Here is a 17862-nt window from a genome sequence, read left to right on the forward strand (position 1 = left end):
CCGTCATCTACTATGTTACTATGTTAAACACTGACTATACTTCTCAGTGCTGCTGATCTGGTGAAGGATTCTTTTTCCCTTTAATCAAGTAGAAAAGCCTCAGCAAGCGACTTCATGGTCTGCTATCCTGGTGCATCATGTAAAACTGGATAGCTGCAGTCCTGGAACTGAGCCTAGCTCCTTGGAAAGCCTTCTCACTGATGTAATCTAAAGTCTTTGGCTTCTCGCCTGCTGGGGTGTTGGAGTATTCCTTGGAATGTTTGGCTTTTGTCAATGCTGATTCAATTACTACAGAACGGTGGGGTAGATGCACTAAATTCCGGAGAGGCTAGAACTTTATTTTTAGATCCAACTTTTTTGCAACATTCTCATTTGCAGTTTTTTGGAGAAGACAACGGGTTGGCATTGCTTCTGCTTCCTTTGAGGTGTTGATGTACTGTAACAACCTAAGAAACTCCTTTCTTCCTGCTGGATAAACCTGACTGCCTTTGATATCTTCCAGACTGAATGCAGAACAGATGACACTTTTAGAAGGAGAGGTGCTTTTGGGCAAAGGTGAAAACAGATTGGAAGGTAGGTCAGTAGGCTTTTCCACATCCGACCGTTGATCTAAAGGTCCCCATGAATAGGTCAAGACTTGGGACTCTACTGCAAGAGATAAACTCTTGATCATTAGATCTGCAATGGGCATGGGTTCCAATTGAGGATTGTCCACTTCCTGGTCAACTGTGTCTAGGGAAGCCCTCTTTTGCTTCTCTTTCTCTGACAGTGGTGTAGGTGAAAAAGATGGAGTAAGTAATGACTTGGAGCCCTCTGCTTCAGAAGGCCTGGGCACTGAGACCAACAAGTCATGCATTGTTTGTGACTGAAACAGGCCAAGCATCATCTCTAGCAGTGGATTGACTGCTGGGGTCTGAGGGTGCAATACGATTGTCCTTGATGGACTTTTCTGCACTGCTCCGATGCTCATAGAAACTTGGTGTCCAAAGGAGCAGTGCAGAGCATTCAGCAGGCTGGCCAGCACTAAAAACCTCTTGTACAGTTTTGTAAAAGGGAAGGGCTATTTGTTTTTACTTTTGTTTCAGAATCAAAATGAACTAAAATAGGAAAAATCATAGACATTTCATATTTCCAATTCTCATTTTTGAGACTGATTCCCTTGATATGCTTTCATCAGAAACAAGCATAGGAGTGGAAATTGTGGAGATATATGGTTCAGCCTCAGGGAAAAGAGTAGGGGAGGACCAATTAAATTCCAATGAACTACATAAAATAATATTTATTAACATACCAGAAAAAAAAGTAATGTAACAATTTTTCTAAAACAAATAAAGTACAAAAAACAAATAGCCTGATTCAGTTTTCTAACGGAAAAAAATTTGTAATAAACATAAAAACATTGTCAGACTTGACACAGATCTGTGTTATGGCAATCAACGCCTGCTTCAGGAGTCACAAGATCTAGCCAGTACTGCATCTGACTTGTGTAAAGGCTTTACCACCAATCCAGATTTGCACACCCGTTTATTCAAGTTACTTGGCACTTACTAAAATTTTCATGTGCATCTGGCTGCATGTTATTCTATAAGTCAATGTCTCGCAAACTTTGCAAAGCCGTGGCACACTAAACATGGTGGCTGTGGCTAAAGGGCATCCGGAAGTGCACGGCTGTTGACTCGATGACATCACGTGCATGCGTGATGCGAGAGGCACGTCCTGTAGGCAGTCAGCCGTTGCTGGTGCCTCTCCTCCTCCCCAGTGTCTCGCGGCACACCTGGAATCTCAGGTGGCACACTAGTGTGCCACGGCATATAATTTGCAATACACTGCTATAAGTCACCGTGTGCGACTCTACTGGTGTGTCACTCAAAAGGGGTGTGGTCCTGTGTAGTTATAGAATACTGCCTCTATTGAGTGCCAGCTTGAGAGTTGCACGGGGACAGAAATCCCACCCATCCCTGCCAGGATCCTCTCCGTCCCCACCCATCCCCTCAAGGAATTACCTCCATCCCCGCCCGTCCCCATAAAAAGCAGCAATTACTTCTCACAGGATCATCAATTCCAGTTTCTTTTGTGTTTGCACTGCTGTTTTCCTTGTGGAATCTCTTTGGTGGAACCCTTTTTTGGTTTTCTGTTCAGGTAATTAACTTATAAACCCCCTCTTTTACTAAGGCTGATATGTCCATTATATTATATGGATGAACCCTGCTTCCAAAGTCTTCCATTCCCGTGGGAGTCCTATTGGCTTGAGGGGGGTCCCCGTGGGAGTTCCGTGGGCCAGAGGGGGGTCCCTGTGGGAATCCCATGGGTTGGAGGGATGCCCCCAGGACCCCCGCGGGACCTGCAGGATTCCCGCGATTCCCGTTCTCGTGCAGACCTCTAGTGCCAGCATTTATATCATATTTCAGCAGGTGTAAGTCTGGAACCTAGAGACAGGTATGGGAATCGGCGCTAAGCGTTATTCTAGAAAGAGCGTACACCCTATATAGGATTGTGCACAGCGCTGATATTTTTCCAGAAGCAAATTTTGAGCACCGTTTATATAATTTCCTCCCAAACGGTTTGGCATATTTGCAGTTTAGAAAATTGTTGAAATCATCATTGTTTATCAAATTTATTGGTAATTGAAAATCCGGTCTTCTATTTTAGAACTGAAAATTCTTGCTATTTTAACTACAAATTGTTTTCTGCAAATCTTGTAAGTCAGTGTAGTTTTACGGTTTCTTCGTTTCTTTGTACACCGCAATGAACTGAAAGGTATTTGCAGTCTAGAAATGGAAATGGATGGATAGTAGGTACCTAGGCATGGATGAATGGATGGATAGATGGATAGTAATAATAATAATAATAATAAATTTATTCTTTTATACCGCCATTACCAAAAGTTCTAGGTGGTTTAGGAATAGTCAGGGACCACTGCACAGGTGATAGGCCTGATGGGCCGCCACGGGAGCGGACCGCTGGGCAGGATGGACCTCTGGTCTGACCCAGTGGAGGCAACTTCTTATGTTCTTATGTTTACACCATAAGAAACTGGACAGTCAGCAAAATAAAGTCATACCATAAAAATAATATCGTACAATAAAAGTTAAGAATATGATTACAATCTTAAAAAAATGCAACTAAATGATAAATTTGTCAAACAGAGAAGACTTGACCAATTTTCAAAAAGAACAGTAGGACATGGCTTGATGAATACATTAGTAGGTAAATAGTAGGTACCTAGGTAGAATGCATCTTCAGCACCGGAAAAAAAGGGACAGATTCTTTAAATGGCACCCTAGTTAAGCACTTCAACGCACCCTAATCGTGAACATCTAGCGACACCTAACTAAAATCCGAGTGCAACCCAAATTTTCAGTTAGCTTAAATGGCACGGTAATTGACCACGCCACTGAAGTTAATTGACAATTTTTTTTTAAACACCCCAACCAATTAAGAGTTCCGCGCAGAACTCAGAGCGGCGCCTAGCGATGCCCAAGTCGAGGTGCCCTCTGATGCCAACCTGAAAAGTAGGCGTGGTTGGAGATGGAGAATAGGCGTGGTAAACCTAGGTGCCGCTAGGCATCCATTTAAATGGGGAGTGTCTGAATCGGTTAACAATGTCTACCGTGAGGAAAATTGATCCTGCCAGATTAAACTCGAGGGGAGGGGAGGTTGTTAAGGGGGGGCTCGGAGGGGTAGGAAATGAAAGAAAGGTTTCTTTTCAGCAGTGTGAGAAATTCTCAAGGGACTCAAGGGACATGGAATGCGCTTCCAGAGGCCGTGATAGGCCGGAGCACGTTACAAGGCTTCAAAGAAGGTTTGGATAGGTTCCTAGAGGATAAAGGAATTGAGGGGTACAGATAGGAGTAGAGGTAGGTTTAGGGATAGTCTGGGACCATTGCTCAGGCAATGGGCCTGATGGGCTGCCGCGGAAGCGGACCGCTGGGCAAGATGGTCCTCTGGTCTGCCTCAGCGGAGGCAACTTCTTATGTTCTTATGTTCTTATGACTGGTCACATATCTGAGCAGCAGCATGAAGTGGAAATGCCTGAAGGAATTCAGGAGGTAGTGGTTACACAAGAACTCCCACATACGCTCAGACAACTCTGCTTGGGTTTTCTCAGCTCTGAAAGAGCTGATCCATCTGGGTGCTCTTGAACGATGCCCCTAACTTGTCTGGATGATTCATCCTGGCAGATCGAAGTGCACATCTCAGTACAGGAAGAGCGGATGATGCAGCAGGTTAAGAACATAAGAATAGCCTCACTGGGTCAGACCAATGGTCCATCAAGCCCAGTAGCCCGTTCCCACGATGGCCAATCCAGGTCACTAGTAACTGGCCAAAACCCAAGATGTAGCAATATTCCATGCTACCAATACAGGGCAAGCAGTGGCTTTCCCCCTGTCTTTCTTAATAACAGACTATGGACTTTTCCTCCAGGAACTTGTCCAAACCTTTCTTGAAACCAGCTACACTATCCGCTCTTACCACATCCTCTGGCAATGCGTTCCCGAGTGGAGGAGTGTGTGGCGCAGTGGTTGGATCTACAGCCTCAGCACCCTGGGGTTCTGGGTTCAAACCCCGCGCTGCTCCTTGTGACCCTGGGCAAGTCACTCAGTCCTCCATAGCCCCAGGTATGTTAGCTAGATTGTGAGCCCACCGGGACAGAGAGGGAAAATGCTTGAGTACCTGATTGTAAAACCGCTTAGATAACCTTGATAGGCGGTATATAAAATCCTAATAAACTTGAAACTTGAAACTTAACTATTCTCTGAGTGAAAAAAAATTTCCTCCTATTGGTTTTAAAAGTAGTTCCCTGTAACTTCATCGAGTGTCCCTTAGACTTTGTAATTTTTGACGGAGTGAAAAATCGATCCACTTGTACCCATTCATAGTCTGTTATTGAAAAAGACAAGGGGGAAGCCACTGCTTGCCCTGTATCGGTAGCATGGAATATTGCTACACCTTGGGTTTGGGCCAGGTACTAGTGACCTGGATTGGCCACAGTGAGAACGGGCTACTGGGCTTGATGGACCATTGGTCTGACCCAGTAAGGCTATTCTTATGTTCGGTGTCAGGTCAAAAGTGCGCCGGGACAAAGGTGCGCGCAGACAATTGAGCGCAGCGCGGAGGCGCGCTGCTCTAAATTACTGTTTTTAGGGCTCTGACGGGGGGTGTGTGGGGGGGAACCCCCCCCACTTTACTTAATAGACATCGCGCCGCGTTGTGGGGGCGTTGTGGGGGGTGTGGGGGGTTGTAACCCCCCCACATTTTACTGAAAACTTCACTTTTTCCCTGTTTTTAGGGAAAAAGTTCAGTTTACAGTAAAATGTGGAGGGTTACAACCCCCCAAACCCCCCATATCGCCGGTGCGATGTCTATTAAGTAAACTGGGGGGTTCCCCAACAAAACCCCCCATCGGAGCCCCTAAAAACTGTAATTTTGTGCGGTGCGCACCTCCGCGCTGCGCTCAATTGTCGGCGCACGCTTTTGTCTTTCGCGCCATTGTCTATGAACCCTTATGGTCTTCTAATTTAACCACGCAAGAGAAAGGCACTTCTAATAAATGCTACAGTACTTGATCTCAGTGCTCATGGTGGCTGATAAATCTTCAGACTGGAAGTGATTATCACAGAGACATATCCTTTTAAAATCTTAAAAACTAACAATAAAATCTTTAATTTAATTCTCCTTCCATTGGGTAACCAGTGTAAACATTTTTAAAATTGGTGTTATATGCATAGTTCTTGAACATCCTACAATAGTTCTGGCCACAGAATAATGGGCCACCTGAAGTGCCTTCAGCAAATTCTTAGATATTTCAATCAAGAATCGATTACAGTAATCAAAACTCAGCATAATTATAATAATAATAATAATTTTATTCTTATATACCGCCATACCCAGCGAGTTCTAGGCGATTTACATCAATTAGATTAGGATCCGCATTGACATGCAGATTTACAACAAATTTAGCCAAACTTGGCAGATGAAGAAGGAAGAGGGTAGAAGAAGGGGAAGATAGAAGCTATCATGAAGGAGGAGATGAGCCGAGCGAGGGGCCCGGAGATTACCGGAAGGGTCGGTTAAGGGTCTTGTTTGCTGAATAGGTACGTTTTGAGTAATTTTCTGAAGCCGAGGTAGGTGGGGGCCTCGAGTATCATTTGGGCTAGCCATGGGTTCATCTTGGCTGCTTGGAAGGCGAGGGTTTTATCTAGGAATCTTTTGAGATGACAAAGCTTTAGCGAAGGGAAGGCGAACAGCTGAATTCTGCGGGATTTCTTGTTGGTGCAGTAAAGGTTAAAGTGGGGAATGATGTATCTTGGCGAAAAGCCATTTACCGATTATGCTCTGAACTACTGTTTTATCATTTCCTTCTGATAAATATTCTTTTAATCTTCTTATCTTTCTAAGGGGTCCTTTTACTAAGGCGCACTAAATGCTAATGCGCCCATTATATTCCATGGATGCGTTAGCATTTAGGGTGCGCTAAATCGGTTAGCGCGACTTAGTAAAAGGACCCCTAAGTTTTGAAAAGACGCGACCAATGATTTTAAATACATGATCCCCCTCATGGTCAACCTTAGGCCCAATATTGCTCCTCTACATATCCGAACTACCACAGAAATGTATTCTCCCTTCTATCACAAAATTAGATGGAATCTCCATTGATGGATAACCTGCTAGAATCATAATTCTAGTCTTTTTAATATTTAATTTCAAATGGTTCCCAGACATCCATTGTCTATTAGATTGTAAACATACTCTTAAAAAGTTAAAGGCATCATCAGCTGATCTGTCTATATTAATCAAGAATTAAATATCATCAGTGCAAAGTCTGAATTGGAGCCCTAAACGGCCGAACAATCTACATAATGGCAACTTAAAAAGGTTGAATAATACCAGTGAGAGACAGGAGCCTTGTGGAACTCCAAAACCACAGTCAACAACAGTGGATCTCTTTCCATCTGGAGTCACAAACTGTTTCCTCCCTGACAAGAATGAAGTGAGCCACCCAAGAGCAATTGCTTTCAAGCAATTAAGTAAAATCTATTACTTGGACCAAAAGCCGCTGTTACATTTAGGGCTTCTTCTATCAAACTGCGCTAGCCGCGCTGAATGGCCCACACTGCTCCTGATGCTCATAGTGTTCCTATGAGCGTCAGGAGCAGCTTGTCTCTCTGCGCTAAAAACTGCTAGCGCAGTTTGATAGAAGAGGCCCTTGGTGTTATCACCACCAACAAAACCTCTTACCTTTATCAAACCCTGTTTTTACTACATCCAATAGAGAAAGTAACAGTCTTAGTGTCATGATTTTCTCTGAAATCAAACTCCTCCTGTCGAGGATGATGGGGGTGCCGGCAGGAGGTGAGTGGGCACACCACCTGCTGGGGATGTTGGTGGGGGAGGGGTGCCAGCAAGAGGGAGTGGGCATCTCTCCTGCCAGGGATGTTGGGGAAGTGTCGGCAGAAAGGAGTGGGCATTCCTCCTGCCGGGGATTGTTTCGGGGGTTCCGTCAGGAGGGAGTGGGCAGCCCTCCTGCCACGGACAGTGTGGAGGGGTTCTGGGGTGGCAGTGGGAGGGAGTGGGCATCCCTCCTGCCAGCCAGCTTGCAGTGGGGTTTGGGGATTCCCTGCTGCGGCCGCTCAGCTGATCACAGCGGGGAGATTTCCTTGTCACGATCAGTTTAGCAGCCGCATCGCTGGCCTACGTTTCTGGTGCCTATCACGGCCCTAGAGGGACGCCTAGGGTCGCTTAAGCTCACCTAGGGCCACTTCCAGGCAAAACCACACACATGCCCAGCTTTGGGTGAACTTAAGCATCCCTAAGCACCTCCCTACACATGCGACAGATGCCTACAGTATAGGCGGCCTGCTTTGGGGGGGGAGGGGGGGGTTAAATGCATGTTCCAATTGGCTGGTTAGACAGTGGTAGGATGCCTACTCTCCCTACAATAGGGACGCCATGTATAGAATTTGCCCCCTTGTGTTTTAGCTCTCTAGTAAAACATCACAAGACTATGATCAGAGCATGATACACTTAAAATCTGTATCCGTTCAATTCTGTCATTATTAAACATGACAACTTTTCCAATAAAAATTAAACCTGCAATATGGCCCTCTACATGTGTAGGTGTTTGTACAATTTATTTATTTGATTCCATCCTAGAGAGTGCGATATTTCTAAAAGCCCTTTTGTACAGTTCCATTCACTTTACTCTCATCTCTATATATAAATTAAAATCTCCCAGTATCACAGTTTTTGATTCAGGGAGATTATGGGATTATGGGATTCAAGTACAAGTTGGATGCACACCTCCTTGCAAATCACATTGAGGGATACGGGAAAATAAGGACTTCATCAGGGAACACCTAGGTCTTAAACAAGGAAGACCTGGATTGGCCTCCGCGTGTGCGGGTCACCGGACTGGATGGACCAAAGGTCTGATTCGGTGAAGGCATTTCTTATGTAAACTCCACTATTGCCTCAATCGTTGGGGAATAATCAGTACTCAAAACTCCTGGAGCACAATAACATAATACCACATTTACACTAGAAGACGGGATACATGATCCCCCTCATGGTCAACCTTATGCCCAATATCGCTCCTCAACGCTGACCATTCAATTTCTTCTCACTTTATCATTTCCTTCATATACAAATGTAAATTCTCTTTGCTTATAACAATCACTCCCCCTCCTCTTAGGGCATATTTGTCCTAATAGCAACAAATCTTCCTTCAACACCCACATTTCTGTGATGTATAACAGGTCTAACTTACTGTATAATTCCTTACTAATTCAGCTGTTATTGAAATCTTATTCTTAACAGGCCTTGCAATAATTAACATTACACGCAATTCACTGTACAAAATTTGCATATCAAAACCATTCAATGAAATTTCTCACAAATATCAAGTATAACTGAATCTTTGCCTACGATGCTTCAATCCCCCCTAACATCCTCTTCCCATCACAACTAAGATAATCAAACCCAATTCACAATTTCTCCCAATCTGCCACCCTGAAACGCTCTCCCCCTTAGTCTCCTTTGTCATGCTCCTTTGTTGGCGTGATTAGGAGGTGCTCGCCCCTCTGGATCGCAGCACTTCCAGCACTGATCTCAAGATTTTTAAGTTACCGAGTGCTCCCATGATGTCACAAGGAGGTAGGGTTAGCAGTGGTCTCTCTCTAGCTTCAACAAGTTGATACGTGGAGGTAGACAGGCACAAGAATTCAGAGTGCGCTATAGAGCTTAGATGGAAACAGCCCAGCTAACAAATATGCAATCTCTTTCAAACTCTCACACTTTGGCACTGAGGTCGAGATTTTAAAGTTACTGGGCCTTCCCATGATGTCACAAGGAGTTAGGGTTATCACTGGTCCCTCTTGAGCTTCAACGAGTTGATACATGGAGGTAGACAGGCACGGAATTTCAGAATGTATTATACATACTTTGTCGGTACCTATGATCCTCAGATCCAACCTCCAGTATCCTCTGGTCTGCTTTTAATGAGCCCTGGTTAATTGGGTCCGTCTGTGCAGTTCAGTCTGTACTTTCAATTCCTGCCATGGGCCTGTAAACTTTTTCTCAATACTTTTACACAGCAATGTTTGAAGAACTTTCAATTTTTTATTTTTTTTTTGTATAAAAGAACTTGGAAAGACATTTGAAGTTATGACATATTTTTAAAAGCTGTGGTTTCATGTACAAATTAGGATGTGGGACTTATTTTAGTCACAAAAGTTACATATATTACATGGTTAAGTGGGTGTTTTCTGTGGGGAAGCAGCTTGGCCAGACTTTTTAGATTCATAGAGCTGGGAGCTTGGAGATGGTGGAATCAGTGCAGAGAGAAGCCACACTGGAAACAGTGCTCTGAAGTGCTATGTATAGTTAGTTAGTTATTCATCTCATCAGAACACATTCACATGAAAACAGCACTCTTGGGAGCAAAAGTATAGATTTGACTTTTGAGTTGTTTTCGCAAATCTTGAACCATTCCTAGTGTAAGCAATGCTGAAGCAACACTTCTGAATGAGTATCTTAGTGCTCTCTAAGGGTAAACGCATGCCTCCATGTTATTTACCTTTCCAGTAATAAGGACACAATCGAAGAAATAACACAACAATCCTACCGTAAATCAATTACAGGCATGAACAAACTGCAGGAGCGAAGAGGAATAAGCCTCAGAACCCCACCGCCTCCCTAGTAATGTATGGGGAGCTGGCCACAGGGATGATCACCTCTTTCGCCATAAATAGGGAGGCTCTTTGCTTCTACAGTTTGATTTACCTTTCCAGTGACAAAAAAAAGGATCCCAGGGACTGGCCCAAGAGATGAGGCTGTCACAAACCACTCCCCAGGCAGCACAAAAGGGATGTCTGAGAGGGAGTAGTCCTGAAATGAAGTGTGGCTAATTTACAGCCCTACCTAGAGTCCGACAAATGTGCCGGGCCAGTGAACAGAAAGAACTGCAAGAATTGGAAGCCTTGCTTTTCTACATGTGATGGCCAGACTGAGCCACTAAGTCAGCCCGATGGCCTCAAACCCCTTGGCCTCCCATAATCCTGCCATATAGCCCCAGGATTTCTAGTGTTTCCAGTGTTAAAAGCTACAGCTCCATCCACCTGGGCCATGTCCTTCAAATGCTTGGTTAGCTACTGGAATCAACTACTCCCCACAGAACAGATTCATCGAAGGACTCCTGAACTTTAGGAAAGCAATAAAAACTTGCCTCTTCACCTAATCCCTTGCCCATTGCTTTTTGAGGAACAATGAAGGAAATGCATATCACTTTTACGAACAATGAAGGAAAAATGTACATTAGAATGAGATCCTCTGTATAGATCAAGTTCAGATGAACATATTGTTTTGTAAATACATCAACCGTATCCTATCTTGATTTTATTCTATGTATGTTAACCTGTAACCCTTTCTGAGCTCATTGGGAAGAATGGGATGGAAAATTAATTAAATAAATAAATACAGATAAATTTTTTTCATTCTGCTTGGGTGAGTTCTTCCAGTGGTCTTGCAATCATAGATTTGTTCTCTTATATTTCGTCTCAACACACATTTAGAAATCTAATCAGGGCTAAATATAGCAAAATGAAGGACACTTAGGACCCTACTTACTAAAGCGTGGTAAGGATCTGCAGTTTGTTTTTAAAATGAACACACAATAATGGCAAAACCTCTGCATTAACGTTTTGGGGTGTTCCCAGCATCTTTATATGCAGTTAATGCAGAAACGATACAACTATTGTGCTTTAAGTACTTTGCAGATAACACAGATGCACTTAATTCCACCTACTGAGATGTGGTTTTTACCTTAGTATCAGTTAAAATGGTTAAAAATATTTGTTTATATTTTTCTATACTATCTGAGGAGTGGTCTAGTGGTAGAGCTGCTGCCCCAGAACTCTGAGGTTGTGGGATTGATCCCAGGAGTGCTGTGACCTGGGCAAGTCACTAAATCCTCCATTGCCCTATATACTGTTTCCCTGAAAATAAACCCTAGCATGATTTTTTAAGATGTTCCTAATATAAGCCCTACCCCAAATATAAGCCCTAATTAAAATCAAGCCCAGAAGTCCCTCTCCCAACTGTCCCTAACACTCCCTGACTCCACCCCTGACACTAGTGCTGCCCAATTCCCCCCCAAAATTGGATTTGTCAATTCAGCGATCCCCACCCTGATGAGACTTGACATACCTCCATTCTGAGTCCTCCAAAAACAGCTGCCATTGCTGCTGTTTTTGGAGGCCTCGGAGCGGAGGTATGTCAGTCTCACGGTGGGTTAGTGGAGTTCTGCCACATAGGGGGATGGGAGGGAGGGATAGAAAGATGCTGCATCAGGGAATGGGTGGCAGGGGAGGAAAGATACTGCACATGGTGGGGGGGGGGAGATAAAGGAAAGAGGAAGAATGGGAGTGGAGGAGAGTAAGGGAGAGATGATTGTTGTACATGAAAAAAATAAGACATCCCCTGAAAATAAATCCTAATATGTTTTTTGGACCCAAAATTAATATAAGACACTGCCTTATTTTCAGGGAAACACGGTATATATGTAAACCACTTTGAATGTGTAACCACAAAAAGGTGGTATACAAGTCCCAAGTTCTTCCCACCCCCTCTTCCGATGAGACTCCAAAATGGTTTATAACACAAAATCATACACAATTTAAATAAAATGTATTTATTATTTTAGATTTATTAACCACCTTTTTCATGAAGAAATTCACCCAAAGCAGTTTACAATCAGGTACTCTTAAGCTCAAGTTCAAGTTTCAAGTTTATTGACTTTTAATATACCGACCATCAACAAGTATCTGGCCAGTTTACAATAAAATATTTTAAAAGAGGTAAAGATAATAAATATTTTAAAAAGATAATGAAAGTGTACATTAAGGACATTAACTGGACGGACTTGAAAGTGAGGGTAAGAGGGAAAGGAGGGGAAAAGTTACATAATTAGAAGAAGAAGGAAAAGAGGGAATAGGATAAAACATATGGGGTGGGGTCGCTTTATAAGAGCGGTTGGTTGAGTAAAAATGAGATGCTCTAAGCACAGGTAAAAGCGTCACGAAATAAAAAAGTCTTCAGGCTTATCTTGAATTTATTAAAGTTGTTGTTCGAATCGGAGCTGATGGGGCAGAGCATTCCACAATGTTGGAGCGACTACTGCGAAATTTATTTTCCTGGTGTAAAAGAAATCTTTTATGGAAGGAATTAACAAGAGCTCACAAGCTAACTGTGGTACCTGGGGGCAATGGAGGGTTAAGTGACTTGCCCAGAGTCACAAGGACAGGCTGGGATCAAACTCATATCTTCAGGATGCTGAGGCAGCAGCTGTAAGCACTAAGCCACCTCCTCCAGAACACACCAAATGACACAACTGTAAATATATCATTCATGTATCATAAGAAATCTTGAACAGCCATGCTTTACAAAACATCTCAATGTTCTTCAGACCTTCTGGAAGCCTGAAACATAGAAACATAGAAACAGACGGCAGATAAGGGCCCACGGCCCATCTAGTCTGCCCACCTTAATGTCCCTCCCCTACCTTTGCCCTGTGAAGAGATCCCATGTGCCGATCCCATTTGGCCTTAAAATCAGGCACGCTGCTGGCCTCAATCACCTGTAGTGGAAGACTATTCCAGCGATCAACCACTCTTTCAGTGAAAAAGAATTTCCTGGTGTCACCTCGTAGTTTCCCGCCCCTGATTTTCAACGGATGCCCTCTTGTTGTCGTGGGACCCTTGAAAAAGAAGATATCTTCCTCCGCCTTGATGCGGCCCGTAAGATACTTGAACGTCTCGATCATGTCCCCCCTCTCTCTGCGCTCCTCGAGCGAGTATAGCTGTAATTTGTCAAGCCGTTTTTCGTATGGTAGATCCTTGAGTCCCGAGACCATCCGGGTGGCCATTCTTTGCACCGACTCCAGTCTCAGCACATCCTTGCGATAATGCGGCCTCCAGAATTGCACACAGTATTCCAGGTGGGGCCTCACCATGGATCTATACAATGGCATAATGACTTCCGCCTTACGACTGACGAAACCCCTTCGTATGCAGCCCATGATTTGTCTTGCCTGTTGCAAAGAGCCGGGGCCCACCCAGCAGAATGAAACCAAAAGACGTTCTGTCAGGACAACATCCAAAGGAGTTTGCATCCATCGCTTCTGGGACACATGCAATGACCTAGCTGGCTGATACTGTCGAACACATATGACCAGACTAGCCGAGACTATACCTTGGAGGATTTTGAAATTCAAAAATAGAACCTTAAATTCCACTGGTACCCAGTGAAACACTTTAAGCACAGGATGATTGTGTTCCCACAACTTAAGAGCTGTTACAACATAAGATCGCATTGGCTCCCCATTACTCATCGCATTACGTATAAAATTCTGTTGCTGGTATTTAAAACTTTATCCACAAATGAGCCATCATTTATAAATCGGATGCTGATCCCGTATAATTGATCACGCTTTCTTCGATCTTTAGCACAAGGATTACTGGCAGTCCCTTCTTTAAAAGTGGTGGGTACCAGACGTCATGACATGTTCTCAATTGTGGCCCCCCCAGACTTGGAACTCTTTGCCACAATACATAAGAGATGAAAAGGAACTCAGTCTCTTTAAAAAATAAATTAAAAACTTTTCTTTTTAAAGATGCTTTTAGTCTTTAATACAAATACTTTTAATTATTGAAGTTGTCATCCTTCCTTATGTTTTCCCCTTGAATGTTCCCTTTCTTCTTTTTAAAAACATTTATTATGTAACTTTTCCCCTTTTATCATTGTGTTTTTGTTTTCATCTGTTCACGAGTCTGTTTTTTTACTTAATATTATTTGTATGTTTTTTAAAATGCTTATGTATCTCATTGTAAATCGCTTAGTAAATTATGGATAGGCAATTCATCAAATTAATAAAATAAACATAAACATAAGATTATAAGAACATAAAAAGTGCCTCTGCTGGGTCAGACCAGAGGTCCATCATGCCCAGCAGTCCGCTTGCACGGCGGCCCAACAGGCCAAGAACCTGTGTAGTAGTCCTCTATCTATACCCCTCTATCCCCTTCTCCTTCAGAAAATTGTCCAATCCCTTCTTGAACCCTAATACCATACTCTGTCCTATCTTGTCCTCTGGAAGCGCATTCCAAGTGTCCACCACCCGTTGGGAGAAGAAAAACTTACTAGCATTGGTTTTGAATCTGTCCCCTTTCAACTTTTTCGAATGCCCTCTCGTTCTTGTAGTTTTCGAAAGTTTGAAGAATCTGTCCCTCTCTACTTCTCTATGCCCTTCATGATCTTGTAAGTCTCTATCATATCCCCTCTAATTCTCCTCTTCTCCAGGGAAAACCCTTGTGGCTGTTTGTTGTCTCAACTGGAGTCCATGCAGTTCGTTTTGAGGTAGGCCCATGTGCAAAGAATCAAAAGCAAAAGAAAGTTATATAAAAGTTATATCTTATATAATAATACCCTTAGCGCGCATGCACATTTCAATTTTCATGGCTCCGTGGCCGACAGAGAAATTGTAAAGCGTTTTGCACGTGCGCTCATGATGATTTGCTTCAAATGGCGGTTTAACCTAATCCAGCAGCGGTTACTGTGTACCGGTTGCTCTTCCCAACACAACGCGTGATTTTTTAAAAAAAGGTAGGCTGGGGCACGATAATTGACAGGGAGAGAGATTGAAAGAAAAAAAAACCAGACGGGACATTGACAGACTGACACACTGAAAGACAGGTAGGTGGGAGTGAAAGACAAACACAGAAGGACAGGGGGGCCACGCCTTATTCCTTAATATCACTCAGAAGGAAAGAAGGCGACTCCAAATCATCCAGAACACGGCTATCAAACTTATCTATAACGCTAAAAAATTTGACCACGTATCCCCACTGATGATTGACGCGCATTGGTTACCAATAAATCATAGGATATTATACAAAATTATATTTCTAATTTTTAAGACTTTAACATCTAGCGAGCCACAATTCATATCAAAATCTTTGATTCCTTACAAACCACAACGATCTTTACGTTCATCTGAATCAAATTTACTAACTATCCCATCTCTAAAAATCATCGGTACACGGAGAGCAGATATCTTTACTGTAGCAGGTCCACAAGCGTGGAACTCCCTTCCTCAGTATATCAGAATGGAACACGATATCTCAGCTTTTAAAAAACTTTTAAAATCCTATTTGTTTAGGGATGCCTATGATCTTTAAAGCCCTAATGGATATACTTTGCTTAAATTAATTTTCTCAACGAGTGCCCTGTAACTATTTACCCAACCTTTCGTTTTTTCCCTTTTTTCCTAAGCCCTTATTGTAACTTTGCCCCCTTTCCCTCGCTTTCCTGTTAGTCATTATTGAAATTTGCTGTTTTTAAATGTTTATTAATGTTTCTATGTTTTATGATATTATGTACATCGCTTAGAATATTTAAATAGGCGATATATCAAGAGTTAAATAAACTTGAAACTTGAACTTGGAGAGAGATTGAAAGAAAGTAAAAACAGACAGCGGACAAGGAGAGAGAGACACACAGAAAAAAAGACAGACAGAGAGCGGCCAAGGAGACAGACAGCAAAAAAGAAAGACAGACAAACAGCGGCCAAGGAGAGAGAGAGAGACAGAAAGACAGACAGACAAACAGACAGAAAGCGGCCAAGGAGAGAGAAAGAAAGAAAGACAGACATACACATCTATTCTAGCAGCCGTTAATGTAACGGACTTAAAGACTAGTAAAAAAAATATTTGATTTCATGATTGCCATAGCTATTCACCATATTGTTTCCAATTGGAAAGACAATTCTATGCTTAATTTTTACAAATAGTGGAATCACCTTTGTGTCATCAGAAAGTATGAGGAAATAATAACATTCAAACAAAATAACATAGCCAGATTCACAAAAATTTGGACCCCTCTCGATGAATACGTAAGGACTCATGTAAATCCTAATTAACTTTACTTTGTATATTAAATATACTATATTTTGCATATTATTATGTATATTTTGGTATCTGCAGCTTATTGTTTTGTTTTATTCTTATACTTTTGTATTTGTAAAATTTCAATTTAAAAAAAAAAAAGCAAAAGAAAGAGGCAATCTCTAGCAAGCCCTGAAATAAGGAGTGTTGAGCTGGACCAAACAAGACACACAGCCACATTGGGAGTATATTTGCATACCATATTGCCTTTGGTGTATCCTACTGATTCTAACTCAACATTCCACATAGAATAATCTGGCTGTCACCCATGGGTGTACTACCATCACTTATTCGATCTGCCCAGAGAAGAGTACAGAAACCAAATATTCCACAGATGGTGCCAACACTTCCTCATTACTGCAGACTTCAAGTTGAATCGAACATGACACCCAACAATTTAATCTCCTTTCCAGGTACTAATTTAACATTTGATTAAAAGAAATGTGGAGTGTGGACCACCTGCTCAAGCTCTCTTCAGAAGAGTATTTTCTGTGGCGTAGCTGAGTTTCCTTAAGGTAAAAAAGACATGGGGTGAGAAGGGAGCTGGGGAGGAAGGCATAGAGATGGCAACCAGAGTGCAATTTTTGTTACCGCGGGAGGAAAGCTTTTTAATGCTCCTGTGGGGCAGTAAAAGGCCTTGCTCCCATTCCTTTAGTAAACGAGCCAAAAATTTGCCCGTTCCTGTGGATTTCCTGCAGTTTGCTGTGGTTTACCACGGGAACCTTTATCTGTGTCATTCTCTAGCTGTTACCGCTATGACCCATGGGGGAGCATTCTGGTTCACTGGTTCCAGAGCTGAAGGGAAGGCAGAGAGAGGTGCTGGACTTGGTCTGGGGGCCAGGGGGAAGGGAAATAAGGGATGGAACTAGAGGGAAGAGACAAAGAGGGTGGTGGACCTGCATGGGGAGGGTGACTGGAGCTGGAAGGAATGGAGAGAGGTGCTGGACCCATGTAGGGGGGGGAGCTAGGGCTGGAGCTGGAGGGAAGGGACAGAGGGGTTAAATCTGCAGGGGGGTGACTGGAGCTAGAGGGAAGGGGGAGAGATGCTGGACCCATGGGGAGGGGTGACAGGAGCTGGAAGAAAGGGAGAGAAATGTTGGACCTGCAGAGAGAAGGAAAAGAGAGATGCTGAACTAAGGGGGATGAAGGAAGAGGAAGTAAAATACTGAAAACAGTGAAAAGAGGGAGAAAGAGAGGACGAGAGACACATTGGTGTAAGGGAGTAAGAAAGGGGAGAAGCTGGACACAGGGAGATATACAAAAAGAGGGGAGATGGTGGGCATGGATGGGAGCATATGGACAGGGAAACAAAGGGGAATGTTGCATGGGGGTGGTAAATGGACACAGAGGGGCAATGCTAGACAAG

General features: G+C 43.1%; 1 long non-coding RNA gene across 1 annotated transcript in view; it reads left to right on the forward strand.

The window, feature by feature from the left end:
* Positions 1–470: 470 nt before the first annotated feature.
* The window catches only part of LOC117348892, a 42483-nt gene continuing 25091 nt past the window's right edge, over positions 471–17862 (forward strand). The window contains exon 1 of the long non-coding RNA XR_004537062.1: positions 471–573. This is a non-coding gene — a long non-coding RNA (uncharacterized LOC117348892). The remainder of the gene's footprint in view (positions 574–17862) is intronic.

The sequence above is a fragment of the Geotrypetes seraphini genome, chromosome 15 (assembly GCF_902459505.1).
Source record: "Geotrypetes seraphini chromosome 15, aGeoSer1.1, whole genome shotgun sequence".
Lineage (NCBI taxonomy): Eukaryota > Metazoa > Chordata > Amphibia > Gymnophiona > Dermophiidae > Geotrypetes > Geotrypetes seraphini.